The sequence below is a fragment of the Oreochromis niloticus genome, linkage group LG17 (assembly GCF_001858045.2).
Source record: "Oreochromis niloticus isolate F11D_XX linkage group LG17, O_niloticus_UMD_NMBU, whole genome shotgun sequence".
Lineage (NCBI taxonomy): Eukaryota > Metazoa > Chordata > Actinopteri > Cichliformes > Cichlidae > Oreochromis > Oreochromis niloticus.
The window spans coordinates 31,058,853-31,072,294 of NC_031981.2; the positions used below are offsets into that span (position 1 = coordinate 31,058,853).

Consider the following 13,442-nt stretch of genomic DNA (forward strand, 5'->3'; position numbering starts at 1 on the left):
TGCTGGAGGGGCAGCCTGCCCCCATTTAGGGAATACTGATTGGTTCTCAGGTAGAGTGGACCAAAGCTTAAAAGAATCCAGCAAACGTTTTGTGTTTGACTCCCTCGTATAGTAAACTAATTTTAATCCCGCTCTCATTGTTAAAGATGGGGTTGTTGGGAGCCATATGCTTTTCTTTAGCTTTGGTAACTCTAACTCGGGTAAATAAAACTTTTGAACTTGTTGAAATCAATCAAATGATCAATATTTATCAATAACAAAAGAAAAATAATTTTCTGTTGTTTTTATTTGCAGACACATGAAGGTGCAGAAGGTAAGAAAAAAAAAAAGTCATTTAAATAATCTTTCCATTTTTTTAAATACAAAGGCATGATTGTGAATAGAAAAGCAATACAGATAATTTCAAATAATAACAAACTTTTTTTTGTGTGTGTAGCTGCATTATTTGCTCCTGTAAACCTTTAATAACAAAGTTTACTGTCTCAAGCCCAGCTTACTGCATGTGCTTCCATTTCTTCCAGGGTGCAAAATCTTGTCAGCAAGTGCCTCAAATGCATCATCAATTCTAGTAAAATGGGAAAAGCATGCAGGAGCGACCAGTTATATTTTGGACCTTCGAGAGAAAAACTCTCCACAGTCTGCACCCATTACGGCGCCCATATTCGGACACCAGACTGAAAGGAACGTCTATGGTCTAAAACCAGGAACTGAGTATAATGTGACTGTCAAAGCTTTTGTCTTCTTCAGTGTGGCGTGTGTGAATTCAACCCTGGCTTCCACAAGTAAGTTCAACATTTTTATCAGGGGTCAGTGCCCACATCCATAAATTCACACAAAACTACAGTATTTATAAACACATTTAAATACATCAAATACATCCACAATGAGCTGATAACTTGAGTGACTAAAAAGCTATTCATAAAAGAATACCTCATAAAAGAAAAGCCAGCTGTCCCTTTATGCTAGAACGGTGCTATTATGCACAGACTTAATACAGATCAACACTACTTAGCACCCTTAAGGGAAATTATTAAAATCACACTTTAATAGCATTATGGTATTATTTTTTAAATCACTTCACTCTTCTCCTCCGCAGTGATTTAAAGAAGAGAAAAGCATATTGTAAGTGAATGTATTATATCTGACATGGAGCTTTGTGCTTGAATAAACAGAAAAAACCCATTTGGTGAAGACAGAGACTGCTTTTTAAAATTTAAGCAAATAATTTTAGCTAGTATCTGAAACTTTCTGCCATGTTTTGTTTTGTAATTTTTTTTTGCACAATGATGAAAAGATACAAATTACATACAATAAATTGCAACACAGTTTGTAATTGTGTGTTGGCCACACTGACATGTGTACCTATATGTGCACATGAGTGTCTTTCAATAAAGGAACAAAAAAACTAAAAATACTGCAAACTGAATATGGTGTTGATGTGTCTTGATGTTTTGCTTCCACAGAAGATATTACACAACATATTCATCATACGCTACCACACCACAGGAAGAAAGTCGTGCTCCTAAAGGAACAAATGTCAACCAGGAATCAGTCATGGAGCGAGAAAATGAGAAATGGTTTTGTTAAATGATTTTCATGTGTCGAATGAAAAACCAAGCAGAGATCGTAGTGTAACAGCAGTTCTTTCTCTGTGTTCTGCTCAAAATATGTCAGAAAGGGCATGTGGTGTAAAACTCTGCCTAATCACACAGGTGTAGCTACCTGCTGTAGCAACTGCTTGTGAACATGGGAGAGACCTCTTCACTGTAAGAAGTAACCAATAAAATAAAATTTTTCAAAGTTTAAACCCAGGCAGGAGGTATGTTGCTGATGAAGTGGTAATGAAGACACCGCTCTGTGAATCTTTTCCTGATCTGCCTGTTTGCTTTGAATTCTCTTTGTGCTATTTATGATTATGAGAATTAAATTTGTGACACTTTGTGCAGCATGTGTGTAAAAATGAGCCTACTGCAGGTAGGTGGTTTCCAGCATCAATTTGCATTTGAGAGTAAATAATTAGTTTGTGTGTAATTTTATGGAAATATCTTCTCAGTGACAACATGTTGTATTCTGTTTATTCAACATCAATAGTGAATCTATTTCTAATAAAACTGAATTAAAGTTCTTTAACAAAACTGCTATTCATGCCTTTACTCAGTACCAAATTCACTCAAACTGGAAGCCAAAATGATTACCTCTCATTTGTTAATACACATCATTCCTTCTTTCTACCAAATACCAATGACTGGAAAATTACTCATTATTAGAACATCTCTTATTTCTGTTAAAGATTTTTGTTTCCAGCAGAGAGGCAATTACCGGAAATGTAAAGCTGAACGTCATCAGTATGCAGACTAACTTGAACACTGAGGGAAGCTATATTTAATGTTAAACCCACAACTACAGTGAGTTAGAAGAAATTCATTGCTGCAGTTCCATATTATGGTGTTAACATATTAATAACCATTATTGCAGAAGAACACACAGAGAAGAGAGCTCAGATTAATTAAACACCCAATAACGTGCCTTTACATAAGACAGCTGCAGCTTTGAAGGGCGCTCCTACCAGAAACATTGGTTGCCATGGACTTTTTGATAGCGCAAGTTTCACTTGGCTGAAGTCTTTGAAATCACAAATGGCTCTGGTATTATGTTCAGTGTACTGTGAACAGTGCTGGTTATCAGTAAGGAAACTGTAACTCTCTGTAGTGAATAGTTGGCATTGAATGGTAAAACATGAGCCATGACTCTGGCAAAAGGCATTTTGTCGAGACACCTAGATCTTAGCAGCTTATGTAACGAACACCAAATTGAGATTATTATAGGATATTTGTTGTATAATTTCCTTGCAAAAAGCACGCACATAATAAAAAACCCCACCACATTAACATGTATTTCTCAAAGCTCTCAAAACATGAAGGGAAATTTTTTTCTGTGTGTCCTCAAACCTGTTGAGGCTTTCTCAACCTAGGCTGACTTCATGTCATGATGGTGACCGTGAAACCATATTTTGTCACAGTATAACATTTCATCAGATCATGTCTCCAGAGGTTAAAGAGACATTTAGTAGTCAGGGGAACCCTGAGTTCCAGTGCAGGGCTGCAAACGGGAAGTTACTCAGGAATAATTCAAGTAATCGTTACATTTGTGAGCTCCCGTAGATTTTTCTTCGTTTACAGGCGTTGCTCAGCTGACCTGTGTTGCTTCTGTGGCTTTAACATTTACTGCTCTTTGTGAATTTAACAAGAAGTTTTCCATGATGTATGGAAGCAGTTGTTACATGAGCCACCGTGGCAGTTTTCCAACCCTTTGTCAGTATAAAGCTCGAACTTGGCAACTGTTGCTAAAGACCATCTTCACTTTCAATTCTGCTCAACTGCAACCAAAGTCTTTCTAGAAACAAATCCTGCCACGTAGCAACCTTCTTAAAAAGCATCCCAGAACCTATTTAGGAACTTCTTTTATTTTCAAGTATGGATGTACTTAACATTTGAGTTTATTCTGTCAGTAAAGTAAAAGTGGTGTCAATGATTACAACAACTTTTCATCTAACTTTCACATCAGAAAGAACTACATTTTGAGAGTGGAAAAGCATGCCTCTCTCTTCTATATTGTTCATTAAAGTATGCCTGTGTGTCTTACATTGTGCCAAAGTGTGGCATTTCCTGTATTAGGTGCAGTGTAATTAAACTGTGGATGAATACCTGAAGAAAGTACTAGACTGAAAAACATATTTCCATAATGCTGTGAAACTTCCAACGGATGTCTGAACAATGACCTTCATCGTAGTAGGGCAGTGGTTCTACAGCTTCTTCTGCTATGTCCCTTCCATTGTGCAATTTACAAATGATTACATTTCATCCTTACAGGTTGTATTTATCAAGTTTATCTCTTTTCATTTATTACAAAAAGTCAACAGCTTTCATCACTTATTTTGCAGAAAATACTTAAACTCTACTCTTACTCTACAAGAATGATTACAAATCCTTCAGTGATGAGAATTTTAAAAGCATTATTCTAAGTTTCTTCTTTTGATTCACAGCATTTCTCCAGTATTATTATCTGCACATAGTTATGGTTAATTTCTTGTCAACATGTTCTTATGTTCTTGCTTTAGACATTATTTTTGACAAAAATGTAGAGAAATGTGACTATTATTTAAACATGAGTTGGTTAAGGTGCTGGGATGACATGTTAACACCTAGCAGTGAGCATAAGGACCTGAAATGAAAGAAAAATGAACTGTTATTGATTAACATAATAATTTATTATTATTATTGTTTTCACCATCATGCAGAGATAACACGATAAATTATGAAAAAATGCAATTACGCACTAACTGAGCACAAGCAGTGTGAATTTTTTATATATATTTTTATTTTAGTACGTGCATAACATAACTAATATAACCACTATTATATTGTCTAGGTACACTGTATGTTATACTGAATAAATTGTTATGATAACTACCTTAAACTCTAATATTACTTGATTAAAAGCAGTATTTCCTTCAACATCATCTGCACCATTTTCACTTATACTTGTATCAACAAAGCAATGTCTCACTTTAATATGACTCACGTCACCAGATAGGCGCTTGCTTATTTGTGTAACTACAGTGTTTTATACACTATTGCTCAATAAAGTGTTTTATATTGTAAAGAGATACTGTTATTTTCTGCAGAAGAAGCAGTGCCAGATGCCAATTCTGACAGACGGCCTTCATATTTGTAGAAACTGAGAAAATGAAATGTCTGTCTGAAAGAAAGATTTCTCTTTTTCACATAATGTGTGTTTTAAAGACTTTTAAACACTTTACCCTACCGCCTACTGGTGTTGGCCAGAGGGGCCGATGGCGCGATATGGCAGCCTCGCTTCTGTCAGTCTGCACCAGGGCAGCTGTGGCTACAACTGTGGTTTGCCTGCACCAGTGTGTGAATGTGAAAGTGAATGAATAGTGGAATTGTGAAGCACTTTGGGTGCCTAGAAAAGCACTATATAAATGCAATCCATTATTATTATTATTATTATTAGTGTAAAGCCAACTTTATATAAAGATGAGCGTAGCTGTTGTGATGTCAGAAGTTGCTTTGTGGGCTACTGTTTTGGAGCGAAGAGAAAAGACATTTCTAGCATCAGACTGTAAACGTTTTTATTTCTGTTCTAAAGTTGTGCATTTTAACATGGGCGTGAATTAGCATTGACTTGCTTTTAAACTCAAGTGGCCATTCAAGGATCTGCAGTTTTTGTTATCTGGTCAATGGATTCATTTTTAACCACTGGAGATTACCGCTTGGTGAGAAGCCAGAGGCAGAAACAACCCAACCTTTCTGTGTTGTAATGTCATTTTATGGAGGCCGATTTTTGGGAAGTTGCAACACAGGATCCTTAACCACGACCTGTCATATTGTCTACCTCAGGACAATATCACAGATAAAATATCAAGACGTTCACATCATTTGTTCATAATTGCTCTTTTGCCTAAACACAGCTAAAGTTTCCTCACAGTATTCTAGCCCATATCCATTTTCACACTGACTTCCTTTTTTGTAATACACGATGAGGAACCATAGGCCTTTATTCTACTGTGACAAAGATCTTTTTCAGCCCAGCATGTAGCCTACATAATGTCAGCTCTGGGATTAAGATATCTAGGAAGGAATCAGCTTCACTTTTTGTTTGTACTAAACACCTGCAAAAATTCAGTTTATGAATGACTCAAGTTAGTAAAAGCTCTAAGCATAATGTGTTAGGAAGTTCCTCCCATCTAGATGAAGTCCCAGTTCACAAGTTTACATTCCTGACTTTCGTTTCAGGTGCATTTCTTTTCTTTGCTTAAGCAGCCCCTCCCAAGTTCAGGTCATTTACCGCGCTCTCATGTATTGTTTCTTGAAGAAAAAGACACCACTAAATGAATAAAGATGTGTAAACATTCAGTAACTTCGACAGAAAAGAAAAAAAACTGAACAAATGAATAAATCATGCTTGGGTTAATGAGCAGTAAGGCTTAATGTTTCAGTAACATTATGTCGTAAACTACGGCTCCAAATATTAGGTACAACAATGCTGTGTTAACATGTGACATATGACTTATGTGGATGAATTAATATTTTTTCTCTTGTGATTTAATAAACATGGCTGAACTGAGAGATCCTAAAACTAATCTTTTGTTTTTAGTAGTTTCAAAAACAGAAGACTTGCCACAATGTCATACAGTAAATTAATTCTTATCAATGATTTTGAACAACAAAAAGACTGTTTGATATTGCAAATAATAAAAACAAAATAATAGATACTACAAATAGACAGCAAGGAAAATGCCTTGATCGAGGTTATGGCTGCTGATAGACTGAGCAAGAGGGAAAAAAGAGAGAGGAAGTGAGAGAGGGTGATGACCTTCCTGTCATCCTCATTTCAGGTAAACTCTCATCCATTTTTCCATCCCGCCCTCCATCCCTCCCTCATGCTGTGTTCCCAAGGCAGCTTATGCTGCCTGGGGCTGTTGGAGGGACAGCCTGCCCTCTATTTGGGGAATACTGATTGGTTCTCAGGCATACTGAGTTAAAGCTCAAAAGAATCCAGCACACCTTTTGCATTTGACTCCCTTGTATAGTAAAGTAATTTTAATCCCGCTCTCTGTGTCAAAGATGGGATTGTTGGGAGCCATATGCTTTTCTTTAGCTTTGGTAAGTCTAACTCGGATAAATATAACTTTTTATGTTAAAATCTGTAAGACTGAAACAGTTGTATGATTTTTCATTTTTTTAATTTACAGATACTTCATAGTGCAGAAGGTAAGAAAATGGAGAAATTTGCATGACTATGCAGGTCTAAAGAGCTATGTATGAGCATAATTTGGTCATTTTTAAACTGATGACCATGATAATGACTAGAATATAATACAATAGAAAATATCATTAAAGCTCAAGATGTCACACTGGCTTCTGTTCAGTGTGACATATACGCTCATGTGGCTGTATTATTTGTTTCTGTGTAACCTTTAATGTCAAAGTTTATTGCAGTGCATTTCCATTTCTTTCAGGATGCAACATCTTGTCAGCAAGTCCATCAAGTGCCTCATCAATTTTGGTAAAATGGAAGGAATATCCTGGAACAAGCAGCTATGTTTTGGACCTTCGGGAGAAAAACTCTCCACAGTCTGCACCAATTATAACGTCCACATTCGGATACCAGACTGAGAAGAACATCTTTGGTCTAAAACCAGGAACTGAGTATAATGTGACTGTTAAAGCTTTTGTCTTCTTCAGTGTGGTGTGTGTTAATTCCACTCTGGCTTCCACAGGTAAGTTCAGCATTTTTATAACAACACTGATTGATCATCATTGAGAATACTGTCGTTTTTTTTTTATGTGGACTGCAGACTTCCTTTAGGAGGTTATGTGAAATAGTCTCCCCTGCTCTTTCCCACCAGTCCCTGACACATCACAGATAGTTGAAGGGCAAGCACTATCAAGTACTTCAATCAAAGTAACATGGACAACAGTGCCTTCAGCACAGAAATACTATCTAGAGGTGTACTCTCAGGCCACCGGAACCATGATGAACTTTACATACACCAACACCACAGCTGTGGTAACGAAACTGCAGCATTCCTCCAACTATGACTGTTATGTCTACACAGTTAACCAGGCAGGCCTGGGAAGCAGAAGCAAAGTGAAAACCATCACAACCTGTAAGTGACCAACTTCAATTAGAATGTAGAAGTGTTTTAGGGTGGATGGGTATTTTATAGTCGCTCTCTGAAAAACAGGTAACTCTTGCAAATGTTTGGTAAATTTAAAAAAAGAGAACATTCTTCTTTTCAGGGGTTCAGGAGCAGATATTTCAAAATAAATGTCTAGAAAGTGAAAATTTAGATTAAAGCTATGCACCTTTCTTTAAGTGAACTAGAAAACACATGAACTGATCCTTTAAATGTGACTGTATGCATTTATAAATGGTAGCTTGACCCTTTTAAATCAAAGGTCTCTAAGAATTATAAACTTGTGTAGAAAACTTGTGTATTTCACTGATTTGTGTCAACTGTTTAAGAGTATTCATATCTGAATTTATCCCACTCTCTTTTCAGTGGTGCAGCCTCCAGTGGGTATTGCTGCAACGCAGACTAGCCAGGTTACAGCAAGAATAACGTGGGAGCCGGTGAATACGGTCCTTATATACCATGTCAGGATTCGCAATCTAGATGATCCCAACAGCCAACCCTCTTTATACAATGTCTCAGACACCAAGCTGAATGTTCCAGGCATCCTCCCATGCTCCACCTATCTGATATCAGTGTCCTCATACAGCATGTTCTTGGTGCTGAGCGAGCCCACGGACTACACATACACCACCAACAGTGAGTCTGCAGAGCCACACAATATCAATAACTTGGTGATTAGGATCTAGGTCAGCCATTCTCTCTGAGGCGTCCCTTTCAGACACTTAGAATATGATCCTCAAGGAAAATTCAGATGTTCTGAAAACCTGTTTGTTAGGTTAGGTTGAGCCTGATGGGAAAAGAGACATGTGAGAAGATTATTTGGGTTTTATAGCAGTCTAATATTTGATATGAGGATTCCCTTCAAATACAGATTAGAGGCAATGTACCATCAAACATCAGTGAAATGATACAATTTTCTGAAATAAAATTATATTACCGTGTTGCTTGCAGAGCTGACACCTGTTTCATCGGTATCAGTGGACTACAGCTGTACCGCTAACTCTGTCACCGTGTCTTGGCCGGCTGTTTCGGGGGCCACGTCCTACAGGGCCGTGGCAGTTGGCAGTAATGGCACACAGCTGGAATGCACCAGCCAAAGCACCAACTGTCCGATTAAAGGACTGAGCTGTGGTCAGGAATACAAGGTGTATGTGACGCCCATGTCAGAGAACTGCAAGAACTTAATCAACAACACCTCAGCCACCTTTAATACTGGTGAGACACCGAATAAACACACACACACAAAGAAAAAAAAGCAATGTGGTTTCTTCTAAAGTCCATTTATATCAGGGTTTTTGTGAAGTGTGTTAGCAGCATACCCAACCAGCTGAGCCTTTGTTTACAGCGGGATTGTTTCCTTCTTCAGCTCTAAAAGCTGAAATAATCCATCTTGTTTTAAATGAGGAAGAATCTGACAGCTGATATTCCAAATATACGTATAGGTTTGGTATTGAAAAATCTGGCATTTTACTTTTAAGTTTTAGAATAAAGAAGTCAATCTGAAGAGGGGCTAAAAATGATGAAGAAGAAATATAAAAGAGTTTGTTTTAACAAAGAAATGTAAAGCAGTGATTCTACATTGATGTCCCACAAATTAGGTATAATGGTCTACAAATCAAGCATAAGGGGCAGCGAGACACTCACTGCCTAGTAAGTGGTCACGTATTTCAAGCTTCTACCTTGTAAGGGAACTTCTGTTATAAATGTCAGACTTTCAGAAAGCTGCTCTTGAACTACTGGAGACAATATGCAACTCTTTTCATAAGATCAGCAGCAAGCCTTAAAGTGTTACACAAGCATGTAAAATGTGTGTAATGCTCCTTTAGATTAGACATTGAAACACTGAACATCTTTATCTGGAGAGACGATTCATAACTAGCATTTGTTTTTATCTATTGCATAATTTCTACTGGTAAATATTTTCCATATAGGAAGTAATTCGGCCCTCCAGCAACAGTCAACTGGATGTCAGTACTTTATTGTCTATTTTGGGCAGGCAGTTAATCTTTTCGTCTCACATATCCCTCCATTCAGTCGGGGATCGTGGGCTGAGAGTGCGTGTTCAGCCCCACCCAATGGGTCACATTGTGCTTGGCTAAGTTGTCGTGACTTGGATGCTGCTGAATATGATTTCATGACAAGCAGCTCTAACATGTCAACCATGCAGATATTTAATACGGGACAATGAATCCTTAAGTCAATCAAGTGATATAACCCCTTTTTAAAAAGCACAAATCCTTGGAAAGGGCAAAGAAAAATAATAACAATAACAATCTCCACCAATCAGCTACAAATTAATTTTAAGACAAGGATTGATGTCAAATTTAAGAAGAGGGCTTTTTCCAAGTATATTACACCCACTTGTTTTTACCTCAGGATACAGATTACTGGTGTCACATTGGTCTTGCGCCTCATGGGAATACTTGTTTACAAGTTTTTCATTCCAAGTTCACACACTTGTTTTAGTGATCACTAGGCGTCTCCTTTGAAAACTGGGTCTCCTTTTGAGATTTGCTGTCTATATCATATTGTGTTGTGTTCAGCCAGTTAAGAATGAGCCTGTGTTTAAGTGAAACCTGAAACATTATACAATGAAAAGCAACACTGGAGCACAATCTTTAGTATCAGGGCGTTTTAACCTGAACAGAGATTTGAGAAGTTCACCTTTGATGAGGATATTTAATCCAACTAGCTTTGTTTGTTTGTTTTTACCTCTCCTGCTATCCATCCATAGATGCATCTACCATCCATCCTTTATATACAGCATATATGTCATGTCTGTGATGTGTTATTTTTAAAATGACTCTATGTCTTCCCATCAAGCCCCTTGTCCTCCAGCCAACCCGATGTTGTTGCGGGATTGCAACAGTGATGTCATCATTTTTTCGTGGAATCAGACAAACAAAGTAGACCGCTACATAGCCAGGGCAGTCGACTCCAAGGTATTATATTTTAGATTTACAATGGGTTATTTTTATCAAAATTGGTTTAATTGCACAACCTTTTTTCAGCCAATAAAAACATCTCGCTGAAAAATTAATGAGAAGATTTATTTATTAAGCTTCAGAAATTCTGGTAGGCAGATTTCATGCAGAACTAAATAGCCTGTTTGAACATTTCCAGCCAGTTTCTTAAACTAGCTCCTTAATTTTTGCTTGTTTAACACTGTTGTTCTGATATCTTCAAATTCCCAAGACTTTATCTACCTAAGTAGAAAACAGAATCATAGAAGTTGGATTTCAAAAAGAAAGTTTTTAAGAGTCTTGACATACACATTATCTTAAAGTGGTCAAATCAACAGAAACCTAAAAATTTTTCCTCAAATGTTGACCTTTGTGATAAACTAGAACCTGTAAATTAGCACTGGCTAAATATTAAATATTGTTCTTTGCATCCAGGGAATGGTCAAGACATGCATGACTCAAGAAAACAATTGTTATTTCACAAATACATTCTGTGGACGGTACTACTCCTTCACAGTTCAATCTGTGTCAGGGAGTTGCTCAAGCAGCTTCAGCTCTACTGTTGGCATTCACACAGGTATGATTTCAATAAATCTGCAACATAATTTTGGGTAACTAATGTCACCTTTTCTAGTGAATGATTTGACAAATTTATCTCACTGGGGCTAACTATTTAAATAGTCTTTGATCTGCAAATGATTATATTTGTAACATTCCAAATTGTAGCAGTTTTTGAACAGCAAATTTAAAGTATTCCTGGTTCTGAGAGAAACTGAAGTGAGTTCTCATATAAGCTCTCTGTGATGAATGTGATGAATCCATTTTACAATTGTTTATCAGTTGTGTTCAGCTTCTCGTTTATAAATGAGAACATTTTAGTACATTTATGCAATTCTTTATTTCCACTCTTTCCAGCACCCTGCATTCCGCAGAATCTGCAAACAGCAACCGACTGCAGGGTTGACAGTTTGCTCAGCAAGTGGGACAATGCTGAGGGGGCACTGTACTACACCGTGGAAGCTGTGGGCAACTACAAAAACAGCAGCTACAACTGCAGCTCAGTGTCCAACAGCTGTGTTATGGAGGGCGTCAAGTGTGGAGACCATCTGACCGTCACCATCAGAGCTTTTGACAATGACTGTCCCAGTCCAACAATGCTGGGGTTACCGGCTGAGACAAGTGAGGAACACATGTTAGAGCCTCAGACATCTGCATTTGCATTCATCCATTAACCCAAAAGAGCACAGACACATTTTTACTGCCAGGAAAACTATAATAGAGTCCATGTTAAAACTTGAACATGACTTTCCTCAGTGTGTAAAGGGGCAGTGACACAGGTTCTCATAGGTTAATTAGTTTATACTAATCTAAATGATAACTAAGATTTTATCAGTAAAACATATTTAGTATGCCAACCAACCAAATCTCAGTGTTATATTTACATATTTGCATATTTTGATTAATTAAATGTTTATTTTTTAATAGCATTGGATTAATTAAGCCAAAATTTTTTATGCAACAGGGTAATCTGTATTGTATCTACATTACTCTAAGTTGCATTACTGCAAATTCTGCTGTTTACATATTAAAGTATGATAATAATAATAAAAAGGTATGGCTCACAATTTACTTACTAAAGAATCAGTGTGTAGTATTTAGTGGTATCTTGCATTTAGGTTGCAGATTGCAGCTAACTGAATACCTGAACCTTACCAAGCATGTAAGAGAACCTATGGTGGTAGTAACGTTTACACAGGTGGTTCAATCTAGGCTCAGTGTTTGGTTATAGCAAAACATGGCAGCACAACATGATGCAGTCTATGGCGGATGACCCATTCCTACACAGCTATGCAAGATTCATTCTAAGCTTGACAAATGATTAACTGCAAGTGACAACATTATTATGAATATTATATTACATGTCTTTGTTACATTTTGCCACTGGATATATATGAATATAGCCAATAAACAAGCAAGTACTAATTCTATTTCCAAAGAACAATGTTTTTTTAATGTCTTGCTGTATAATTTAATTGATTATCTTAAAAGTTTTGGACTGTTGGTTTGTTAAAAAAAACTATAAAAGACATGACCTGAAACTGTAGGAAATTTTGACTAGAATTTTCAAGCCTTTTATAAAGTTGAAGAGTAATTAAAAGAAATCTGTAGATGTATTTGCAATCAAAATAACTAAAAATAGATCATTTACTTAATTCTAGTACTGTGAAAGTGTTCCAGGTTGGTATTATTATTAATTTGCTTGCTTTCTACCTCAGTCCCATGCACTCCCCAGATCATCTCAGCAGAGAGAAATTGTGCAAAAGACTCCATCTATGTGAGCTGGGGGATGAGCAACGCAGCACTTTTCTATGTTGCAATGGCAAAGGACAGCAATGGGGTCATTCATAGCTGCAACTCCATGGATATGTTCTGTACGATCAGTGGCTTGAAGTGCAGCACCAGCTACAAAGTCTATGTTATTGCCTCCAACTTCATGTGCAACAGCTCTGAGAGTGACATGGTCACCATACTGACAGGTAACCTCTAGTGAAGATGCTCATTTAGTTACTTTATGTAAAAGTTGCCAAGATGTGCATCTTTTTTCTGAGTTAGCATTAATGACTAAAATGTCACAGTCATATTTGCACATTTCTGTTATTTTATTCAAAGTTAAATACTGTTTTGTTTCTTTCTGATTGATAATGGCCCACTTGTGTCATTTCAGCTCCCTGCCCACCAAATAACCTCACTGCCAC

At 37.0% G+C, this 13,442-nt stretch overlaps 1 long non-coding RNA gene across 2 annotated transcripts in view; it reads right to left on the bottom strand.

Moving 5' to 3' along the window:
• Positions 1 to 13,442, bottom strand: part of LOC112842670 (uncharacterized) — a 32,367-nt gene that overhangs the window by 6,226 nt on the left and 12,699 nt on the right. The gene's annotated exons all lie outside the window — the stretch shown is intronic.